Here is a 25,134-nt window from a genome sequence, read left to right as displayed (position 1 = left end):
CCAAAATTTCCAATAATGAAGATACAGTACATCCAAACATAACTAAATCTACTTTTTCATAAAAAATGAAAAGGTGATCTAACTCCAACCCCCCCTCGTCCACACTGCACATAGCCGTCCACACTGCACATAGCCGGTCCATGTGCAGTGTGGACAAGTAAGAGAAGTATAAATCTAACTTTTTTTTTTTTACTGGTACATTTTGGAACTACTGACATATTTTTACAAGGGGGAAGAGGAACTGACAGTATCAGTGGACTTTCTGTTTTACTGCAAAGTCCACTTTAAATATATTTTAAAGCATATCAATGGTCAAAATGTAAAATCATATATCCATTTCCACATTGTATTTCAATTATTTCTAGCCTATGCCTATTACTCTGAAGGATATTTGAAGTAGTTCTAAAGGCTAAAGGTTTTTACTTCCCCCAACCCCCCCTAAAACTTACCTTAGCCTAGGTTAAAAAAACAGGGAGGGGGGGAGACAGCATCACTGTCTAAGCATAGTAGTGATAGGAAAATCAGCCCTCAAAAATTGCACTCGCCTGCTCACATTTTGAGAGTGCATTTTGAGGGCTGGCGAGGAAGGGCTGCCTGGTTACGGGGGGGGGGGGGGTCGAGCATCGCCGGCAGCCTGGGTGGAATGGGAGTCCTTCTCCCAGCAATCATGGATGGGAGAGAGAGAGCAGCCTGGATGTTCAGAGAACAGCGCGGGGAACGCAGTGATATTAGCTTTCATTTCACATTGCCGTGTTCCCCGACGCTCGCTGTCAGATACAGCCCCGCCCCCTGGACTTGGGACTTTGATAGACAGATCACACGTCCAAACCCAGGCCGGGTGATCTGTCAATCAAAGTTCCCCGGCCAGGGGGTGGGGCTGTATCTGACGTTGAGTGGCGGCGAAAGCTAATATCGCTGTGTTCCCTGGCTGCGCTCTAAAAATCCGGGCCGCTCTCCTGTTCCTCTCCTCCCCTGCACAGGTAGGCACAGGCTGCATGGTGGGCACAGGGTGGATGGTGAACACAGGCTGCATCGTGGATGGTGGGCACAGGCTGCATGGTGGATGGTGGGCACAGGCTGCATAGTGGATGGTGGGCACAGGCTGCATGGTGGACATAGGCTGCATGCTGGATGGTGGACACAGGCTGCATGGTGGGCACAGGCTGCATGGTGGGCGCAGGCTGCATGGTGGATGGTGGGCACAGGCTGCATGGTGGATGGATGGGGGGCCCAGGCTGCATGGTGGATGGTGGGCACAGGCTGCATGGTGGGCACAGGCTGCATGGTGGACACAGGCTGCATGGTGCATGGTGGACACAGTCTGCATGGTGCATGGTGGACACAGGCTGCATGGTGGACACAGGCTGCATTGGTTGGCACAGGCTGAATTGGTGGGCACAGGCAGCTTGCATTGGTGGGCACAGGCATGCTGCATTGGTGGGCACAGGCAGCCTGCATTGGTGGGCACGGATAAAGTTGTTGTTAATATTTTTTTAATAACTTAATTCTGCAAAAACATTTAAGTGTCATTAAATGAGATAATTTATGAGGGCGTGTTTAGGGGCGGGGTTGGGTGGGGCAACTGGTGGCGAGTAACCCTTGAGGCCTGGCTAGGCTAGGCTAGCCCTGGGAAAATCAATTAAAAAAACTGGAAAATAAGTATTGCACTCAAATATGCTCATGGATAAAACACATCATATCAATATGTTCAGTGGCGACTTCTTAAGAATATGGATATAAAATGATAAGAAAGAGGAGAAAGAAGAAGCACACCACTCTCTGTGTAGTATTATAAAATGCAATGTACAAAAAAATGAGGAGATGCGCTCACATGAAGATGGTGTAACACTGGCATTACTCAATATGGGGTTGATTTACTAAAGGCAAATAGACTGTGCATTTTGCACAGTGCGGTTGCTCTCTGCAACAGTGCAGTTGCTCCAGAGCTTAGTAAATGAGGTTAGGCTTTGCAAAAAGTACCCAATCACATTCAAGGAAAATAAAAAAAAAAACACATTTTTGCTTGCACATGAGTGGATGAGGGAAGTCAGCAGAGCCTTTTGCTCATTTACTAACCCCTGGAGCAACTGCACTTGCAGAGTGCACCTGCACTTTGCAAAGTGCAAAGTCTTTTTGACTTTAGTAAATCAACCCTAATGTGTCCTTCTGATAGCTCCCAATGGAGATGTACAGAGGATGGATAGGAAACTGCTCCTGGTTCATGGTCTCATCAGTGGATGTAAAAGTTCAGTGGCAAAAACCAAAAGGAGAGTGGGCTGCTCTAAGGGGGTTTTTTACGAAAGGCAAATCCACTTTGCACTACAAGTGCAAACTACAACTGCAAAGTGCACTTGAAATTGCAATGAAAGTGCACTTGGAAGTGCAATCGCTGTAGATCCAAGGGGGACATGCAAGGAAAATAAAAAACAGCATTTTAGCTTACACATCATTGGATGATAAAATCAGCAGAGCTTCCCCTCATTTCAGATCTACCCATTATATTTACAGCGACTGCACTTCCAAGTGCACTTTTAGTGCAATTTCAAGTGCACTTTGCACTTGTAGTGCAAAGTGGATTTGCCTTTCCCCCTAAGTGTAGTATTATTTATTATATAAAAAAAATGTTAAAAATGCATTTACATTTAGTGAGTAAAGCAACAGGCAATGTACCAAAAACTTCCAGCCGGTGGCATTCCAATGGATAGTCAGTCCAGTATATTTCAGTGTGTTATTGCAGGTTTACCGCAGTATATTGCAGTTTGTTACTGAAGGTTTACCACAGTATACTTTAGATATTATTGCAGGTTTACCACAGTATATTGCAGTGCATTAGTGCAAGTTTGACGCAGTATATTTCAGTGCGTTATTGTAAGTTTACCGCAGTATATTGCAGTGTGTTAGTGCATGTTTAACGTAGTATATTTCAGTGTGTTATTGCAGGTTTACTGCAGCACATTGCAGTGCGTTACTGCAGGTTTACTCGCAGTATATTTTAGTGTATTATTGCAGGTTTACCGCAGTATATTGCAGTGCATTAGTACACATCTAACGCAGTACATTTCAGTGAGTTATTGCTCATTTAACGCAGTATATTGCAGTGCGTCAGTGCGACTTTACTGCAGTATATTGTAGTGTGTCAGTTGAGTATGTCTGTGTAGTAAGTTAAAGTGCAGCAAACACCACTTTTCATTGAATAAAGTGCATTCATGTACACATTTCCACATCTTTATTACATTTCATTAATAAGCCCCCCCATCATGTCTGGGAGGCCAACAAGGAAAGGCAAACGTTCCCAAGGCAATGTGAGGGGGCCAGCCGTGTCTGTGTCCGCAAACAAAGGTGGACGTGGTACGTCCTCAGGCAGGGCATCGTTTCCTCTGTTTAGTGATGTTGCCCTTGCTATCCAGCCACAGCATGCAGAGGAGGTGGTGGGCTGGCTTACTAAACCATCCTCATCCCCCTCATCCTCTGTCACAAAAGCAGAGACTAGTGCACAGTCCACCGCAGCTGCCAGAGTGGCTTATTCTGTCTCCTTGTCCACAGCTACTCTTGCCATAGCCCCAGCATCAGGCATGGAGGAGTCAGCTGAGTTATTTGAACATAACATCAGCTACTTGCTCCTTGACAATGCACAGCCATGACTTGATTAAGATCTTGATTCTGAGGTTGAGGAAGGTAGGGACATGAACCTACAGAGAGGGGAGAACACTGGTAAACAACCAATTTGCAGTCATGTTCCCCCAGCCACAGTGTATTGCCAAGTTGGCTCCAGTGATGATAAGGATAAGAGGGGATGATGAGGTCACTGATGCGACTTGGGTGATAGAGCAGAGGAGGAAAGTGAGGGTGTGGCACAACTTCAATGAGGCAGCCATCATGTTAGAGTAGAGAGCAAAAAAAAAAAAAAAAGGAGGGCGCACCCACCTAGTGCATTACCACTGGTAAACTTTATTACAGCATAAAAACAGCAAAAAATATACTCACAAACGAGCTATCAAAAACGGCTTTGACAAGGGCGCAAATGCGCTGTTCTGCGGATCGACACACCAGGACCTATTGCCAAGAGGGTCAGACCGGTACGAATGGCCGATGGCTAACGCGTTTCGGGGGGAGCACCCCTTTCTTCAGAGCCATTGTTCAAAGGAGGGCTGCAAGACGTCAGGCATTACCTCATTTAGGTGGTCGCACCACATATTCAGTCCCTGGACACCTGAGCGCAGGAGAGATTTCTAGAGTAGAGAGCAGCCACCCTATTCCACCAGATTGTGGAGCTGGTATCTCTCGGCCCACTTCCAACAGCTCAGCAATTTGCAAACTTTGCCTCAAGCAGATCAAGCGTGGCAAAAACACCAGCCATTTGGGTACCACATGCTTGACATTGCATTTAACCTCCCACCACTCAGCCCGTTGGCAAGAGCATCTGGATGCAATTCTGATCCTCCTCACTCCTCACCTTTCTGGTCTTCCCCCACTACACCTCATGACCTCTCAGCAGCCTCCACTGATAGGTATGATGGTATAGTGAAGGGTGTCACAGGTCCTTGCAGCACACCTGCCAGTAGCACACCACTAGCCGTAGACTATAGCAGGCAAATTTCTCTGACCCATCTGCTGCAGTGGAAAAAAAAAATACAGTCGCTGCCACCCACATGCCCAGCGTCTAAATTCAAGCTTGTCAAAGCTGCTGGCTTTACAACTCCTGCTTTCCGTCTGGTGGATTCTGCCCTCTTCCATGATTTTTCAGAATGTGCTGTACAACAATGGCAGGTTCCCAGTTGCTATTTCTTTTCATGTAAGGCCCTTCCAGCTCTGTACCATCACATGGAAGGCAATGTTGTGGCATCATTGGGCAAGGCAGTCAGCCGTAAGGTCCACTTTACTGCTGACATGTGGTCTAGCAAACATGGACAGGGACGCTATATTTTGTTCATAGCACACTGGGTAACTCTACTTGCAACTCGGAAGAATGCAGGACAGGTCTCAGCACTGCAGCTTGTTGTGCTGCCACAACTCCATACAGCTAGTGGTGATGATGCAAGATTTGTCAGCTCCACCCCTTTCTCCTCCTCCTCCTCCATGCCCTCCTCTGCTGATTGTCCTATGAACAATCAGTACCCCCTAAGCGCTCAAGGGGCTATTCATTGAGTCAGGCTAAAAGTTGCCATGCAGTGCTTCGGCTGGTCTGTGTAGGGGACAGGACTCACACCGGAGCAGAGATTCTTGCAGCTCTGCAGGGACAGGCCCAGAGGTGGTTCATGCCACGCCAGCTGGAGCCCGGAATGGTGGTGTGCAATAATGGCACAAACTCAGTGTCCGCCCTCAGAGAGGGAACATTGACACATGTGCCACACCTGGCACATGTCCTCAATTTGATGGTGCAGAATTTCTTAAGCAAGTACCCAGGGTTGGAAGATCTGCTAAAGCAGGCCAGAAGAGTCTGTAGCCATTTCAGGCAGTCATACATGGCCAGTGCTCGGTTGACTGAAATTCAGCGGAAATTCTACCTGCCCGTAACCGCCTGATTTTTTACATGCCCACCAGGCGGAACTTGACTTTGGCAATGCTGCAGAAGCTGCACATGCAGCAGAGGGCTATCAACTGACAGGCTCAGGCTGGCTCAGATTTTTTTCCAAATGCCACTGGCTGCTGATAAAGGACGCATTCACTGTACTGTCACCATTTGAGGAAATGGTGAGATGGTGAGCCATGACAATGCATGCATCAGTGACACAATCCCTGTTGTGTTTCTGCTGGAGCAGACTCTGCGTGGCATTATGGACAGGGCACTCGAGGCAGAGCAGCGGGAGGAAGTGGAGGACTTACTTTCCTCTCAAGGCCCGATTTATGCAAACACCATTTTTGCGAAGCCACACAACACACGAGAGGAGAGGGAGGAGGAGGAGGAGTGATGATGATTCTGGCAGTTTTGGAGGTATTGAAGCAAAGGAAGACATACACCAACCCTTAACAGATGGTTTTCCATCCCCAGAACCCTTGGGAGTAGTACGTGGTGGGGAGTAGGCAGTTCCAGATACTGTAATCCTCAGTGACCCTTAGGAGTCTGCTTCTCATGCCTCTGCAAACTTTTGGTGCATGGGCTCCCTCAATCTTCAAAGCCTGCAAAAGGACCCAAGGAGAAGCATCACTATTGGTTGGCAACCCTCCTTGACCACTGTTACAAAGGGAAAGCCTCGGAACTCATCCCCACAGAGGGAGCAGAAGAAGAAATCTCTTGAGGACACATTAAAAAGGAGTTTATGTAAAACCTTTCCAGACTCTGGTAGGTTACAGTCTCATAGAAAATGTAGTTTTGAGGCTTCTGTTGGTTAAGAGACAAGCGTTGGAGAAGTGGGCAGCCTCAGTGATGGATTTCAAAAAATTTTTAGTCCTCGGCAACCAGGTCTGTCAGCTTCTACATCCCATCGGCAGCATCTGCATTATATGGTGGGAGATTATCTAGGGGCGAAAACAGACATAAAGAGCTTTCCAGTTGAAGATTCACTGGGTCCTGGGTCATGAGAATGGACCACTGCATCCAGTATGCTTTCTGAATGGACATTCAGTGCTGCCGGAGGTTTTGTGACAGATAAGGGAGCACGTCTGTCCACAGACTCCGTGGATCGGCTGACATTTATCAAAATGAATCAGTCCTGGATTAGCAGCAGCTATCAAGCCCCTGATGCCGATGTTGCTGATTAAGTGCCCTTTCTGGATCTGGAATCTCTGAAAGATTGTCTAGGCTGCCCAGCTTTGTGGGTGGCGATTTAATCTGGAAGACATTCTTGGTGCACAATTCACATACAAGGACCAATTTTTCTGCACCTGTTTGATGGGTGCATATCATTTCAATTTTTGACAGCAAGGTCAATTCTTGCTTTCATCAAGAGTAACTCTATAGGGTTACAGTGTGAAGGCACCACCGTCACCCAAAGATCAGTTTTTCCACACTTACTTCTATCCAAAGTCTGCGAAAGAGACACCAGAATTTATCCAAAAAATCTCTGATCTTGTTCACTAAATTGGGGCCTCATTATGCAGAAGCCATTGTTTACAAAATAAAGAAAGATTGGGAAAATGTCATTTTTTTGACTTTATTGCTGCAGCAGATTCTATACACGGTACAGATGCACCACTTTACAGGCAGACTAGGGGGACCTCCCATGCACTATATTTATAGGATTTTTTCAATTCTTTTGTTATTTCTCTTTTTTATGGTTTCACTTTCAAGCATCAGTAAATCACTGCTCATTTAAAAATTATGTTATTTACAAACTTTTTTCAATTGATACATGTCCCCTAGGGCAGTACCCTGACCCCCATACCCTTTGTATGCCCAATTACTTGCATACAGTATATTAAAAATATGTTTAGGAGCTGCGTGGGCTCCATGCCAGTAAGGTGGTAGCTCTGATCAAACCACTATTATATTTAATATTAAATCTGATCAGGAGCATCGCCCAGATCACATCCCGATCAGCATATCAAGAGGCTATGCAGCGTCACCACTGCTAGGTGACTGGTGGGGAGCTCAGCTGTCTACAACCAATACTGGCGGCCCTCAGGTGCATGTCCCCATCAGCTCCATAATGTACCTGCCAAACTCTGAGCCTCTCATAGGAGATTTCTGTTGGTACCAAAGTTTAGGTATTTAAACTACAAGCCTGGTTTTGTTGGGGTATTGGCTAAGTAGTAGGGAGTTTTTACTAAGGTTATAACTACTCGATTGTCTGATTACACTGCCATGCTTATCACCACTCCATCTGCATTTCTATGCCACTGTTTGCTGAGGAACTTTTTTCTAAGGTCAATATTGAAACATATGCTGAAAGTCTTCACTATCTGAAATTATTACATGATGGCTATGTCTGATGTTAAACTGGTTTCCTGGAACATACGAGGCCTAATTGACAAATTTAAACGTTCCCTAATGTTCAAATTCCTAGCGTCCCACAAGCCATACATCCTCTTTCTACAGGAGACTCATCTCATGGGAAGTAGGATATTGGCTCTGCATAGATCTTGGGTAAGACAGGCCTTTCATGCCACATACTCGACCTATGCGAGAGGAGTCACAATCCCAATTAATAAAGCCCTACCATGTAAAGTTGAGAAAGTGATCTTGGACCCTATTGGCAGATACATAATTCTGTTACTTGAACTTCATTCAGTCCTCTGGGCTTTTGTAAATATCTACCTACCCCCTCCTGTAGACCCCACTCTACTTTAGCGAGAAACTAGCTTCCCTTCCCTCCACACATATCATTTTTGCTGGGGACTTTAACTCAATTCTTGATCCTGCCCTAGACTCCTCTAATCCCCAGCGCACTGTCTGCCCTGATCTCACTCAATGGGCGGACACCTTTGCTCTAACTGAGCTATGGAGATGGAAACATTCTGACTCCAGAGTCTTTTCACACCAGTCCACAACCCACAAATCTGGCTCCAGAATTGATTTTGCGTTTGGCAGCGCCCCAGCGCTTTCTAAAGTATCTGAGGCCTCGTATCTCCCAGCAGGACTCCCTGATCACTCTCCGCTTGAAATATGCTTCCGGTTGGGTAGACGGAAAGATCCGGGCACCTAGAGGCTAGCTCCCAGATGGATTACCAATGACAGTGTGTCTGAGCTCGTATCTCCACAACTCTAAGATTACTGGTCTCACAATATGGACACAGCTCCTCCTGGGGTGGTGTGGGATGCCTTCAAGGCCACAATCCGAGGCTCTTATATTTCGGCCATCAAAGCTACCAGAACCGATTGCGCTTCTGAAACCTCAAGACTAGAAGGTCTGGAGGCTGACGCTTCTGTCTCCTTTGCTGAGCAACCCACAAACCCAATTATCTCCAACTGGTCCAAGCCAGGAGAAATATAGCTCTACACTACACTTCTCTAACCCAAACTGATGTCCGTTTGTTGTCTAGTAAAATATTTGAATCAGGGTATAAAAAAAAAATGCCTGCTAGCCAATCTGGTGGCTGACCCACAATTTTAAACTATAGTCCCCGAATTACTATGAGAGACTGGGACTAGTATTACTGATCCTGACACAATTCTCCAAAAATGTTATGTTTTTTTAGCAACCTATATCACCAACCCCACTGCCCTGCTCCTGAGGTTCTTGAATTTGAACTGCAACAATTACATCTCCCCAGCCTCTCATCTATAGAGATCGAGGCCCTGGATGCCCCAATAACAACCCAGGAGATAGAGTTGGCCATCGCCTCGCTACCTGCCTCCAAAACTCCTGGCCCAGATGGTCTCCCGGGTGACTGGTACAAAAGATACACCAAGATTATAGCTTCCAAGCTCCAGGCTACTCTTCTCCCACTGCTTAGAGGCCAACTCCTTACCACCCACTATGTACAGAGCCCACATTATTCTCATCCCTAAACCGTGCAAAGACCTGAAATACTGTGCCTCCTACAGGCCTATTTCTCTTTTGAGCTATGATCTAAAAAATTCTGGCCAAGGTTCTCGCCACTAGGCTGGTCAGAGTTCTACCAGATTTGGTTGCCACTGATCAAACTGGGTTCATGCCAGGAAAATCTACTGACATCAACCTGAGAAGAGTTCTCACTCATCTGTAGCTCCCAAACTCTCATTCACAAACCCGGGTAAGGGTAGCACTAGACATTGAAAAAGCCTTCGATATGGTAACATGGCAATATATGAAATCAGTCCTGCAATTCTTTGGTTTCGGTCCCTCTTTTTTGCAAGTGGATAGATATATTGAATAAATCACCAACAGCACAGATCAAACTAGGGGGCCTGCTGTCTGACCCCTTCCCAGTGGAGAGAGGAACTAGGCAGGGGTGTCCCCTCTCCCCATTTTTGTTTGCCCTGGTCATGGAACCCCTAGCCACGACCCTCAGAAACTCAAATTCTGTGAGGGGTATTAAAGTAGGCACCATCACTGAAAAACTCGCTCTATATGCGGATGACCTCATGCTGTTTCTCAATGACTTGGGATCCTCCCTCCGTGCAGCTCTGACTATCATTTCTGAATTCTCCGAACTATCTGTGCTCAGAGTTAATTGGGAAAAATCCCAAGCACTACCTATTGACTCTCAGGCAAAACTTTATGCAGACCCCTCTGTCTCACTAGCCTGGACCTCCTCTATCCATTATTTGGGCATTACCTGACTTTAAATCTCTATCCCTTACTAACACAGCTCAAACTGAAGCTTCAGGCTTGGAATAACCTGCCATTATCCCTCATTGGCAGGATAAACTTACTTAAAATGAAATTCCTTCCAGTTTTTCTATATGCTTTGAGGCACTCCCCAATTTGAATCCCCAAAGCCTTTTTCCAAAAATTTGACTCCATTATAACCCCCTTTCTGTGGAAATCTCACCCCCCCCCCCCAGAATAAACAAATCTATACTCAAAAGGCCCTGGACAGAGGGTGGCCTAGCCTGTCTTGATCTTCAGAACTATCTCTTTGCTGCAGTACCGTCACACGCCCATAACTGGCTAGCCTCAGAATTAACCAATGCTGCTGTAGTCCTTGAGGCCGCCCACCTTGGTTCTTACGAGGCGCTGAGTAATGCTTTATATAGGGGAGTCAGAGCCCCCTATCCTCTCACACCCTCCATGAAGGCGGTGATCAGGGCAATTGTTGATCTGTAAACTACAAAGGGACCCTCACACTAGATCTCCAGACACCCCCCTGTGGCTCAACCCACATTTACCAGACTTTCTGACTATCCCAGACCCAGGGTTCTGGGCTACTAGAGGTATCAAAAACCTGGAGCATATCTGTATTAGTGGCTCCCTTCTGACCTTTGATTCCTTCAAGGAGAAATTCGGGCTCACCAATCGACAATTCTTTGGATTTCTTCAAATTCGCCATGCCTTCGCTACCCTATTTGGTCCCACCCCGGTACTTCTCATCCGGTCCAACCTTGAATCCACATTAAGGGATACTTCTCTGGTCAAACCCACCTCTACTATTTACAAAGCTTTATTGCTTTCAGTCCACTTTGGTCTGGAGGACTTGCTCTCTAGGTGGCAGGGCGAGATCCCAGATCTGGATTCGGAAGACTGGGAGGACGCCTGGGAATATCCTTTCTTAGAGCTCATCTCTGTCAGAGATCAGTTGATACAATTTAAACTGATTAATAGAGTCTATTTGTCACCCCAAAGATTATTCAAAATGAACCCGAATTCCTCCTCCAACTGTTGGAAGTGTGATATGGCAAATGCCGACTTCAATCATATGTTGTGGTCCTGTCCCAGAATCCAGCCCTTTTGGGCGGAGGTCATGACCTTCATTGAAACCTTGACCATGATTCATGTACCCCTGAATGTATCGATCTGTTTGCTTGGTCTGGTGGGCTCCTTGGCCCACCGCCGAGCAACCAAAACACTGATAGGACTTCTATTATTCTACGCTAGGAAGGCTCTACTCATTAAATGGAAACAAACTGAGGTACCTACTTTGAATACATGGAAATCGCAGATCAACTCAGCGGTGCCACTATACAAAGAGGCCTATCTCGCCAGATGCTGCCCAGCCAAGTTTGACAAAATATGGCGCGTATGGTTAGAATCAGACATCACGATCGCAACACAATAGGCACTGTTGACGCTGATTGTCTACTTCAGCTAAAAGTCTTGTAGCAGTCTAATTTTGCCATTATCTGAAGGTTCTCCTAAAGGCGTTATCCTCAACCTCAGCAGCTCTTCCCGATGGGGTCACCTGAAATACATGACACACTATCCTCCCCCTGTTTTCTCAATCTTAATGACACGAGTAGTTTAAGTTATAGAAGTTTTATAGATAGGTATAAATGTATAAGATTGTTTTATTGGTTGTTACCTCAGCCGGGGTATGCCCAGAGGCTGTATTATGTAACTTTCTTGTTTTATTTTTATGCAAACTCAATAAGAAGAATTTTCAAAAAAAAAATGTACCTGCCACTGGGTCCTAATGTGCTGCCGCAGCTGCTATTGTGACGGAGACGCTGGACTGGTGCTGTCAATAGCAGGTGCAGGACAGCAAGAGGAGGATGGGAACCCCCACATTGGTGGAATACCAGGGCCCAGTCACAAGTGCAACCCTGGTAGTTCTGCCACTGTCTCCGTGTAGATGGGGGAATTTGATCATATTTTTTTTCCATTCAACCAGATGGTTAAACAAAAAAAAAATTAATGTATAGGCTGCCTAAGTGCTAACTGGAACTGAGCATGTCTGGGAAGCTCTTGGAAGAACAGAGAGGGGGAGGGAGACAGATGGGGAAGAGAAGGGAGGGAGATCGAGACAGTTCAGTGATCATGGTGTACTGCAGTGTTCACTCACCTGAGGGCTGAGGCTGATATCCGATTGCTCAGGAAGCGGCATCATTTAGATTTCCCACCCACACATCTACTCTGTCAGATACAGCTGTACGCTGGAGATAGGAGTGAAGGCAGGCTGGGCAAACACAGGGGAACAGGGGCAGGAGGAGGAGCAGGCTGTATTCCTCTCTCCTCTCCCATCCATGCGAGGAAGGGGGGGGTGCTCACTGGACTGTGTGAGAGTGTCACTTGGCTCAGGTGCAGCCACTGGTCCCTACATTTATAGACTAATTCTTTTGTCGGACAGGAAAAATCAGCCTGTTTTACAAAACTGTCCCTACATTAATGTATGGTTTGCAACACTGCTTGGGGGCCTCTCACAGTGTTGGAACACTGGGAGTTCCGCCACTGCATTGATTCCTGAACTGACCCCGCCTCCTGAAACTCCTCCTCTCAGCTCCTTTGTAGTTTAGAAGGCAGTATCTTTGAAATGTGTGACGCAGAAATGTCTGCTTACAGATCATAATGACTACGTGTCACATAATTCAAGGGAGGAAATGTGTGGGGATATTCACAAAGTATGTTTCTCAACTGCAAGGTTGTTCAGATTAATAGGAGATGGTTAGAAATTATTGAAATACATTGTGGAAATGAATATATGATGTTACATTTTGCTCATATATACACTTTAGAGCAGAACTGAGAGCAAGTTAATAATAGGCAGAGTACTGAAAAATATAAATTAAAGGATAAGTTCACCTTCTAAAGCATGTTACATGTTACACCCATATCCAGAGTATAACATGTAACTGATGCAGCAGCATCCAAAGCCGCCACTCCCCGAAAAAAGCACCCTGATGTGACAGAGGGCCAGAGAATTTCTCCCCTCACCCACTGTCACAATTTTAAAAAAACATGGCCATGCAGAGCTCCACCCACCCAGCAGCATCATTATTTACAGAGTTCTGTTAAAGGGGAACTACAACTACCTTCATCCACTGCTGCTGACAGCTTGTAGTTCTCAATTAACTACCAGGGCGCTGATGAGCACTCTAGGTAGTCCATTAAATCTTCCTGTCATTGAATAACTGCCTGACCATATGAGGTACAGGCAGACATTAGGAAAGAGCCGAACCCCCCCCCCCCCCCCCCCCCCGCTGCGAACAGGCAAAAAATTTGTGCAAACACCGTTAAAGTCTATGGGACACGAACATGTAAAATCAAAAGTACTAATTTTAAAGGCTTATATGCAAGTTATTGCCATAAAAAGTGTATGGGGACCTGGGTACTGCCCCAGGGGACATGTATCAATGCAAAAAAATTTTTTAAAAACAACCGTTTTTTCAGGAGCAGTGATTTTAATAATGCTTAAAGTGAAACAATAAAAATGAAATATTCCTTTAAATAGGGTCCCCTTAGTCGTAGTGTTTATAACAGTACCGCAGCAAGATTACATTTCTAAAGGAAAAAGGTTCATTCAAAATTGATCGCAGCTGTAATGTATTGCCGGATCCCGGCAACATACATAAAAAATCATTGAAAAAAAAAAAACGCATGGGTCCCCCCCCCCAGTCCATACTGGGCTCTCTCGTCCCCACCCTCTTTTTTCTGCAGCCTGCCAGGTTGCATGCTCGGATAAGGGTCTGGTATGGATTCTGGGGGGACCCCCACGCCATTTTGTTTTTAATTTTGGCACGGGGTTCCTCTTAAAATCCATACCAGACCTGAAGGGCCTGGTATGAATTTTGGGGGGGATCCCCACGCCATTAAAAAAAAAAAATTGGTGCAGGGTTCCCCTTAACCACTTCAATTCACTGTGTAATATATGCAGAGTATATATATATATATATATATATATATATATATATATATACACATATATACAGTCATGGCCGAAATTGTTGGCACCCCAGAAATTTTTCCAGAAAATCAAGTATTTCTCACAGAAAAGTATTGCAGTTTTGTTTTGCTATACATGTTTATTCCCTTTGTGTGTATTGGAAGAAAACAAAAAAAGGGAGGAAAAAAGCAAATTGGACATAATGTCACACAAAATTCCAAAAATGGGCTGGTCAAAATTCTTGGCACCCTTTCAAAATTGTGGATAAATAAGATTGTTTCAAGCATGTGATGCTCCTTTAAACTCATCTGGGGCAAGTAAGAGGTGTGGGCAATATAAAAATCACACCTGAAAGCAGATAAAAGTTCATAAAGTTCACTTAGTCTTTGCATTGTGTGTCTGATTGTGCCACACTAAGCATGGACAACCGAAAGAGGAGAAAGAACTGTCTGAGGACTTGAGAGCCAAAATTGTGGAAAAATATCAACAATCTCAAGGTTACAAGTCCATCTCCAGAGATCTAGATTTGCCTTTGTCAACATTATCAAAAAGTTTGCAACCCATGGCACTGTAACTAACCTCTCTGGGCATGGAGGGAAGAGAAAAAATGATGAAAGGTTGCAACGCAGGATAGTCCGGATGGTGGATAAGCGTCCCCAAACAAGTTCCAAAGAAATTCAAGCTGTCCTGCAGACTCAGGGAGCATCAGTGTCAGCGCAAACTATCCATCAACATTTAAATGAAATGAAACGCTATGGCAGGAGACCTAGCAGGACCCCACTGCTGACACAGAGACATAAAAAAGCAAGACTACAGTTTGCCAAAATGTACTTGAGTAAGCCAAAATTCTTCTGGGAAAATGTCTTGTGGACAAATGAGACCAAGATAGAGCTTTTTGGTAAAGCACATCATTCTACTGTTTACCAAAAATGGAATGAGGCCTACAAAGAAAAGAACACAGTACCTACTGTGAAATATGGTGGAGGTTCAATGATGTTTTGGGGTTGTTTTGCTGCCTCTGGCACTGGGTGCCTTGAATGTGTGCAAGACATCATGAAATCTGAGGATTACCAAAGGATTTTGGGTCGTACTGTAGAGCCCAGTGTCAGAAAGCTGAGTTTGCGTCCGAGATCTTGCGTCTTCCAGCAGGACAAGGACCCCAAACATACGTCTAAAAGCACCCAGAAATGGATGGCAACAAAGCGCTGGAGAGTTCTAAAGTGGCCAGCAATGAGTCCAGATCTAAATCCCATTGAACACCTGTGGAGAGATCCTAAAATTGCTGTTGGGAAAAGGCGCCCTTCCAATAAGAGAGACCTGGAGCAGTTTGCAAAGGAAGAGTGGTCCAAAATTCCAGGTGAGAGGTGTAAGAAGCTTATTGATGGTTATAGGAAGCGAATGATTTCAGTTATTTTTTCCAAAGGGTGTGCAACCAAATATTAAGTTAAGGGTGCCAAGAATTTTGACCAGCCCATTTTTGGAGTTTTGTGTGACATTATGTCCAATTTGCTTTATTTCCTCCCTTTTTTGTTTTGTTCCAATACACACAAAGGGAATAAACATGTGTATAGCAAAACATAAGTTACTGCAATACTTTTCTGTGAGAAATACTTGATTTTCTGAAAAAAATTCTGGGGTGCCAACAATATCGGCCATGACTGTATATGTGTGTGTATATATATATATATATATATATATATATATATATATATACACATACACAGTATCTCACAAAAGTGAGTACACCCCTCACATTTTTGTAAATATTTTATTATATCTTTTCATGTGACAACACTGAAAAAATTACACTTTGCTACAATGTAAAGTAGTGAGTGTACAGCTTGTATAACAGTGTAAATTTTCCGTCCCCTCAAACTAACTCAACACGCAGCCATTAATGTATAAACCGCTGGCAACAAAAGTGAGTACACCCCTAAGTGAAAATGTCCAAATTGGGCCCAAAGTGTCAATATTTTGTGTGGCCAACATTATTTTCCAGCACTGCCTTAACCCTCTTGGACATGGAGTTCACCAGAGCTTCACAGGTTGCCACTGGAGTCCTCTTCTACTCCTCCATGAGGACATCACGGAGCTGGTGTATGTTAGAGACCTTGCGCTCCTCCACCTTCCGTTTGAGGATGACCCACAGATGCTCAATAGGGTTTGGGTCCTGGAGACAAGCTTGGCCAGTCCATCACTTTTACCCTCAGCTTCTTTAGCAAGGCAGTGGTTGTCTTGGAGGTGTGTTTGGGGTCATTATCATGTTGGAATACTGCCCTGCGGCCCAGTCTCCAAAGGAAGGGGATCATGCTCTGCTTCAGTATGTCACAGTACATGTTGGCATTCATGGTTCCCTCAATGAACTGTAGTTCCCCAGTGCCGGCAGCACTCATGCAGCCCCAGACCATGACACTCCCACCACCATGCTTGACTGTAGGCAAGACACACTTGGCTTTGTACTCCTCACCAGGTTGCCGCCACACACAATTGACACCATCTGAACCAAATCAGTTTATCTTGGTCTCATCAGACCATAGCACATGGTTCCAGTAATCCATGTCCTTAGTCTGCATTAGGGATGAGCTTCGTGTTCGAGTCGAACCCATGTTCGACTCGAACATCGGCTGTTCGATCGTTCGCCGAATTGCGAACGTTATGGGCCGTTCGCGCTAAATTCGTGTGGCGCGTCACGGCCCATAATTCACTGCGGCATCGCAGTGCATTGCTGGCTGATGATTGGCCAAGCATGCACTATGACCCGCATGCTTGGCCAATCACAGCGCTGTCAGTAGAGAGAGCTGTAATTGGCCAAAGCCAGGGTGGCTTTGGCCAATTACGGCTCAGGGCATTTAGTACACACCCCACACTATATAAGGCCGCCTGCACGGCGGCCCTGTGTAGTGTGTGTTCCGGTGTGCTGAGAGATAGAGAGAGAGAGAGACAGTGTCATTTGATTTGAGTTAGATAGATTAGGCAGAACAGTCAGTCAGTTAGCTGCACTTACAGTGTATTGTGTATATATATGCATCCCAGGTGTTGCATATATATATATACACTGTATTCAGTTTAGCTAGATCCGTTCCTGTTATCTTCTATCTAGACTATTTACATTTAATGCAGTGCGTCCTGCTCACAGTGTTCAGCTAGATCCGTTCCTGTTATCTTCTAGACTATTTACATTTAGTGCAGTGCGTCCTGCTCACAGTGTTCAGCTAGATCCGTTCCTGCTATTTACATTTAGTGCAGTGCGTCCTGCTCACAGTGTTCAGCTAGATCCGTTCCTGTTAAATTCCTACTGACCGGCAGGCTTGTCTGGTTACAGTATATAAAGCTACCTGAAGAAAATTACAGGTGTTCTATTTGATCCTATTAGTACCACGGTCAGGCAGCTAGACTATTTACATTTAGTACAGTGTGTCCTGCTCACAGTGTTCAGCTAGATCCGTTCCTGTTAAATTCCTACTGACCGGCAGGCTTGTCTGGTTACAGTATATAAAGCTACCTGAAGAAAATTACAGGTGTTCTATTTGATCCTATTAGTACCACGGTCAGGCAGCTAGACTATTTACATTTAGTACAGTGTGTCCTGCTCACAGTGTTCAGCTAGATCCGTTCCTGTTATCTTCCTACTGACAGGCAGGCTTGTCTGGTTACAGTATATAAAGCTACCTGAAGAAAATTACAGGTGTTCTATTTGATCCTATTAGTACCACGGTCAGGCAGCTAGACTATTTACATTTAGTACAGTGCGTCCTGCTCACAGTGTACAGCTAGATCCGTTCCTGTTATCTTCCTACTGACAGGCAGGCTTGTCTGGTTACAGTATATAAAGCTACCTGAAGAAAATTACAGGTGTTCTATTTGATCCTATTAGTACCACGGTCAGGCAGCTAGACTATTTACATTTAGTACAGTGCGTCCTGCTCACAGTGTTCAGCTAGATCCGTTCCTGTTATCTTCCTACTGACAGGCAGGCTTGTCTGGTTACAGTATATAAAGCTACTTGAAGAAAATTACAGGTGTTCTATCCCAGCTTAGTGCAGCTACAGGCCATTAGTATGTCTGGAAGGCCAAGAAGGAGAGGCAGACAGTCACAAGCCAATAAGAGAGGGCAAGCAGGCTCTGTGTCTAGTGCTGGTCGTGGAGACGGTGCATCCTCATCAGCACGTGGCCATGGGACACGCTTGGCCTTTTTTTCGGCAGCTGGCCATGTTGAGCCGCAACATGCGGAAGACTTGGTCGAGTGGATGACCAAGCCGTCCTCATCCTCCTCATCCTCTCTCACCCATGCCCAGGGTGCTTTGTCTGGCAAAGCAGCGGCCTCTTCCCTCAGCTCAATGTCATCAGTGACTCCTTCCCTAGCTCCACCATGTCCTCATGAGGATTCCCTCGAACTGTTTGACCACAGTGTTGGGTACATGCTCCAGGAGGATGCCCAGCGTTTGGAAGGCTCTGATGACGATACTGAGCTCGATGAAGGCAGTAACATGAGCGCGGACAGAGGGGGTGCCCAAGAAGGACAGCAATCTGGCAGTCATGCTCCCCCTGCTGCAGCATACTGCCAGGTTTGCTCCAGTGATGAGGAGGGAGGGGATGATGAGGTCACTGACTCAACGTGGGTGCCTGATAGGAGAGAGGAGGAGGAGGAGGAGGAGGAGGAGGAGGAGGAGGAGGAGGAGGAGGCGGCAGCACATCACCAACGAGGCAGGATGCCCTCCAGGGGCCAGCCTAAGGGCAGCACATTGACTGCATCACACCCCAAAGCTCCACATGTGCAGGGCGCTGCAGTCTCTGCGCGTTATTCAAAAAGTTCTTTGGTGTGGGCCTTTTTTGAGACGAGTGCATCAGATCGCACCGCTGCTATTTGCAACATATGTCTCAAGCGTATCTCGCGTGGCCAAAATATCTCCCGCTTGGGTACCACATGCTTGACCAGACATATGTTGACCTGCCATGCAGTTCGTTGGCAAGCGTATCTAAAAGACCCACACCAAAGAACAAAGAGGATCTCTCCTTGCTCCTCATCAGCTGAGATTTCCAACCCCACTAGACCTTCAGTCCTCTCTGAGACCTACAGTGAGAGGAATGAAGGTGTAGAATTAGGTGTGTCACAGCCAAGTACTTGTGGGCAATCTGCTTTTGGTACACCGACGTCAGATTGTACCAGGCAAATTTCCCTGCCCCAGCTGCTGCACCGCCGAAAGAAGTTTGCTCCCAGCCATCCACATGCCCAGCGGTTGAATGCTAGCTTGGCAAAATTGCTAGCACTTCAACTGCTGCCTTTTCAGTTGGTAGACTCTGCCCCCTTCCGTGAGTTTGTGGAATGTGCGGTTCCTCAGTGGCAGGTACCCAAACGCCACTTTTTCTCACGGAAGGCGATTCCGGCTCTCTACCGGCATGTGGAAGGCAATGTCCATGCCTCGCTGGACAGGGCGGTCAGCGGTAAGGTGCATATTACCGCTGACTCATGGTCCAGCAGGCATGGACAGGGACGTTACCTAAGTTTCACGGCGCATTGGGTGACTCTGCTGGCAGCTGGGAAGGATGCAGGACAAGGTGCAGTAGTGTTGGAGGTTGTTCCGCCACCACGCCTCCAAAATGCTGATTGTGACACACCTCTCTCCTCCACCCCCTCCTCTTCTTCTTCCTCCATGGCCTCTTCCTCGGAACCAGCGGTGCTCCGTAGGCGTTCAAGGGGCTACGCAAGTACGCAGGCCAAAAGATGCCATGCGGTGCTTGAGCTGGTGTGCTTGGGGGACAGGAGCCACACTGGGGCAGAGGTTCTGTCAGCTCTGCAGGGGCAGGTTCAGAGGTGGTTGACGCCACGCCAACTTAAGGCAGGAATGGTGGTTTGCGACAATGGCACCAACCTCCTCTCTGCCCTCCGACAGGGACAAATGACCCATGTGCCCTGTTTGGCTCACGTCCTTAACTTGGTGGTGCAGCGGTTCTTGGGCAGGTACCCGGGCTTACAGGATGTCCTGAGGCAGGCCAGGAAAGTCTGTGTGCATTTCCGCCGGTCATATAATGCCAGTGCTCGGCTGACGGACCTCCAAAAGGAGTTTAACCTGCCCAAGAACCGCCTAATCTGTGACATGCCCACCAGGTGGAACTCAACGTTGGCCATGCTGCAGCGGCTGCACACGCAGCAGAGGGCCATCAATGAGTACCTGTGCGACTATGGCACCAGGACAGGGTCAGGGGAGCTTGGTTTTTTTTCCCCACGCCAGTGGGCCATGATCAGGGATGCATGCACTGTCCTGTCACCATTCGAGGAGGCCACGAGGATGGTGAGCAGTGACAGTGCATGCATCAGTGACACTGTCCCCCTTGTCCACCTGTTGGAGCACACGCTGCGTGGAATAATGGACAGGGCACTTGAGGCAGAACAGAGGCAGGAAGAGGAGGACTTCCTTAGCTCTCAAGGCCCCCTTTATCCAGACAGTGTTCCTGCGTGCCCGCCGATCACACAGGAAGAGGACGAGGAGGAAGAGGAGGAGGAGGAAGATTGTGTCAGTATGGAGGTGGAGCCTGGCACTCAGCATCAGCAGCAGTCTTTAAGGGATCAGTCCCAAGAAACACATGGACTTGTACGTGGCTGGGAGGAGGTGGCTGCGGACCATGTCGTTCTTAGTGACCCAGAGGACTCCGGACCGAATGCCTCAGCAAACCTACGCTGCATGGCCTCCCTGATCCTGCAAAGCCTGCGTAAGGATCCTCGTATTCGTGGTATCAAGGAGAAGGACCAATACTGGCTGGCAACCCTCCTTGATCCACGTTACAAGGGTAAGGTTGCGGACCTTATCTTGCCATCGCAGAGGGAGCAGAGGATGAAACATCTTCGGGAGGCCTTGCAGAAAGGTCTGTGCAACGCGTTCCCAGAGACTGGGAGGTTACAAACTCCTGTTTCTGGACAACGTGTTGCTGAGGCTTCGGTCAGTCAAAGAAGGAGCGGTGGAGAAGGTGGCCGTCTGACCGATGCGTTCAGACAATTTTTTGGTCCGCAGCCCCAAGGTATGATCGGTTCCAGCAACCATCGCCAGCGTCTGTTTTACATGGTGCAGGAATACCTAGGGGCAAGATCAGACTTGGACACCTTTCCCACCGAAAATCCTCTGGGTTACTGGGTCTTGAGGATGGATCACTGGCCAGAGCTTGCACAGTATGCAATTGAGCTACTGGCCTGTCCTGCATCCAGCGTTCTTTCGGAACGCACATTCAGTGCTGCTGGAGGCGTGGTAACCGATCACAGGGTGCGTCTGTCCACCGACTCGGTCGATCGGCTGACCTTCATAAAAATGAATGAGTCTTGGATCACCACCAGCTACCAAGCACCTGATGCTGATGTAACCGAATAATTTTTTTTGAAATCTCAGATCCCTTCAAAGACTGCCTATGCTGATGCTGAGTGACTATCCCTGAGTAATTATCCTCTTCCTCCTCAATCATCACGCTGATAGCTTGTAAGAACATTTTTGGTTCTGGGCGCCACCACCAGTGCCTAAGGCACAATTTTTCAGCCCCTGTTTAACAGGGGCGTGTAATTACAATTTTTGATGTAATACTTTGCAGCAGGGCTCGTTCCTGCATTCCAACTAGAGTGTCTGTGAGGGGTTGCAGTGTTGTGGCACCAGCACCAGTGCCTAGGGCCCAATTTTTCTGCCCCTGTCTAACAGGGGCGTGTAATTACAATTTTTGATGCAATACTTTGCAGCAGGGCTCGTTCCTGCGTTCCAACTAGAGTGTCTGTGAGGGGTTGCAGTGTTGTGGCACCAGCACCAGTGCCTAAGGCCCAATTTTTCTGCCCCTGTCTAACAGGGGCGTGTAATTACAATTTTTGATGCAATACTTTGCAGTAGGGCTCGTTCCTGCGTTCCAACTAGAGTGTCTGTGAGGGGTTGCAGTGTTGTGGCACCAGCACCAGTGCCTAAGGCCCAATTTTTCTGCCCCTGTCTAACAGGGGCGTGTAATTACAATTTTTGAAGCAATCATTTGCAGCAGGGCTCGTTCCTGCGTTCCAACTAGAGTGTCTGTGAGGGGTTGCAGTGTTGTGGCACCAGCACCAGTGCCTAAGGCCCAATTTTTCTGCCCCTGTCTAACAGGGGCGTGTAATTACAATTTTTGAAGCAATAATTTGCAGCAGGGCTCGTTCCTGCGTTCCAACTAGAGTGTCTGTGAGGGGTTGCAGTGTTGTGGCACCAGCACCAGTGCCTAAGGCCTAATTTTTCAGCTGCTGTTCAACAGGGGCATGTAATTACAATTCTTGATCTAATATTTCACAGCAGGGCCCTGTGAGGGCTTACAGTGTTGTGGCCACAGCAACACCTAAGGCCCAAATTTCTGCTGAGTATATAGGGCAGGACCCTACTTTCAAACATCTAACTTACAAACGACTCCTACTTGCAAACGGAAGGAGACAACAGGAAGTGAGATGAAATCTACCCCTAGGAAGGGAAATTCTCTCCTGTAAGAGTTAATATGGGAAAACAAGTTCTCCTTTCCACTGATGCTTTCCAATCCTTGTTCCACAAAAAAACCCAAATTTTCAAAAAACATTTTTCATTGGGACAAAAAAGTGAGGTGAAATCTTCTGAAGAGGAGGAAAGACAGCAAAACAAATGTCACAGGGGTGATAACCCTTCCCTATGTTTTCCAAAAAGCTTAGAAAAGATTTTTTGGCTGGAGCTAAACACGTTAAAAATGTTCAAAATTACAAACAGATTCTACTTAACAACAAACCTACAGTCCCTGTCTTGTTTGCACCGCCTGTATACTGCTGTTCAGAGTATATAGGGCCTGGTGGCCCCACACCTTTCCTTATTTTAATTTGGGTGCGGGGTTCCCCTTAATATCCATACAAGACCCAAAGGGACTGGTAATGGACTGGGGGGTACCCATGCCGTTTGTCTCACTGATTTTCATCCATATTGCCATGACCCGACATGACATTAAACCCGCAAGCAGTTTTAAATGAGATTTTTTCCTTTAAAAATGACATTTGGTGCAGGGACTGTTCTAAACATGGGAAACACGCGTCACTTTACAGGCATACTATAGACACCCCCCAGGTACGATATTTAAAGGAATATTTCACTTTTTTTTTTTTACTTTAAGCATCATTAAAATCACTGCTCCCGAAAAAACGGCCGTTTTTAAAAGTTTTTTTTGCATTGATACATGTCCCCTGGGGTAGGACCCGGGTCCCCAAACCCTTTTTAGGACAATACCATGCAAATTAGCCTTTAAAATGAGCACTTTTGATTTCGAACGTTCGAGTCCCATAGACGTCAATGGGGTTCTAACGTTCGTGCGAACTTTCGGTCCGTTCGCGGGTTCTGGTGCGAACCGAACCGGGGGGTGTTCGGCTCATCCCTAGTCTGCATGTCTTCAGCAAACTGTTTGCAGGCTTCTTGTGCATCATCTTTAGAAGAGGCTTCCTTCTGGGACAACAGCCATGCAGACCAATTTGATGCATTGTGCGGCGTATGGTCTGAGCACTGACAGGCTGACCCCCCACCCCTTCAACCTCTGCAGCAATGCGTCTATTTCCCAAAGACAACCTCTGGATATGACGCTGAGCACATGCACTCAACTTCTTTGGTCGACCATGGCTAGGCCTGTTCTGAGTGGAACCTGTCCTGTTAAACCGCTGTATGATCTTGGCCACCGTGCTGTAGCTCAGTTTCAGGCTCTTGGCAATCTTCTTATAGCCTAGGCCATCTTTATGTAGAGCAACTATTCTTTTTTTCAGATCCTCAGAGACTTCTTTACCAAGAGGCGCCATGTTGAACTTCCAGTGACCAGTATGAGAGAGTGAGAATGAAAACACCAAATTTAACACACCTGCTCCCCATTCACACCTGAGACCTTGTAACACTTACAAGTAACATGACACCGGGGAGGGAAAATGGCTAATTGGGCCCAATTTGGACATTTTCATTTAGGGGTGTACTCTCTTTTGCTGCCAGCGGTTTAGACATTAATAGCTGTGTGTTGAGTTATTTTGAAGGGACAGCAAATTTACACTGTTATACAAGCTGTACACTCACTACTTTACATTGCAGCAAAGTGTCATTTCTTCAGTGTTGTCACATGAAAAGATATAATAAAATATTTACAAAAATGTGAGGGGTGTACTCACTTTTGTGAGATACTGTATATACATACATATATAAATATATATATATATATATATATATGTAGCGCTGGTAGATTTATAATCTACCGCAGGTTAGGTAAATTTAGTAAATTGTGTGTTAGGAAGGTTAAATGTTCGCCTCTGTTCCAGCTTGGCTGACGTTGTGTGTGCTTCCGTGCTGACCGGTGGGTGTCGCTGTTATCACTGGTTAGTGTTGGAAAGGCAACGTGTCGAAGTGTATAGCTGCTCCTCTGTCTCGGAGACAAGCTCAGTGGAGGTGGCCCTCCGAGTTGCATTCTGGGAAGAGGGTATTTATGGGACAGACGCCATGTTCTAGGGTTCATTTTACAGCCACCTGCTGGCCCTCCTGGCCGACAGGTATGCGTTAAGGAGCTACCTCATGGTCCTCCGATGGGGAGGCCCACGATACAGCGGCGCAGGGGTGGGTCCAGAGGCTTATCTGGGGCCTACCACCGCGGCCGAGGAATGGTCCTGAGCTGTCGGTCCTGTGAGACGAAGCTAAACGGCCGAGGAGATACCAGGGGAGGACCCGTCTTGGAGAGATCATGCAGCGTGCTGGTCTATAGAGGGGCCTGGTGACTCGGTCGAAGGATGTATCCAAAAGAAGTAACTATACTGCATAGTGTTGCCGGTTCGGCTTAAAGGTTCAGGCACTGTGACTGACTTTCACTGCAGAAAAACTGATACATCCTGTGGCAGAGGATCGTGTGGCTTTACCCCATAAACAAGTCTGTGGCAGAGACTTTTCGTTTGTGCTGCGTGCTGGCTTCTAGACCGGTGAGAGAGGCCTATCCAGACAAGCAAGGAGTGTGTCCCACAAGGGGAGCGCATTCCACCTAATTATCTGAATTCCACCA

The 25,134-nt window shown here is 46.7% G+C and overlaps 1 protein-coding gene across 4 annotated transcripts in view; it reads right to left on the bottom strand.

Moving 5' to 3' along the window:
- LOC141103018 (interferon-induced very large GTPase 1-like) overlaps positions 1-25,134 on the bottom strand; it is a 107,991-nt gene that overhangs the window by 15,834 nt on the left and 67,023 nt on the right. The window lies entirely within an intron of this gene.

This window comes from Aquarana catesbeiana, linkage group LG07 (genome assembly GCF_042186555.1).
Source record: "Aquarana catesbeiana isolate 2022-GZ linkage group LG07, ASM4218655v1, whole genome shotgun sequence".
Lineage (NCBI taxonomy): Eukaryota > Metazoa > Chordata > Amphibia > Anura > Ranidae > Aquarana > Aquarana catesbeiana.
Note: the sequence above shows the minus strand (reverse complement) of the source record. Positions and strands in the feature narration are given on the sequence as shown.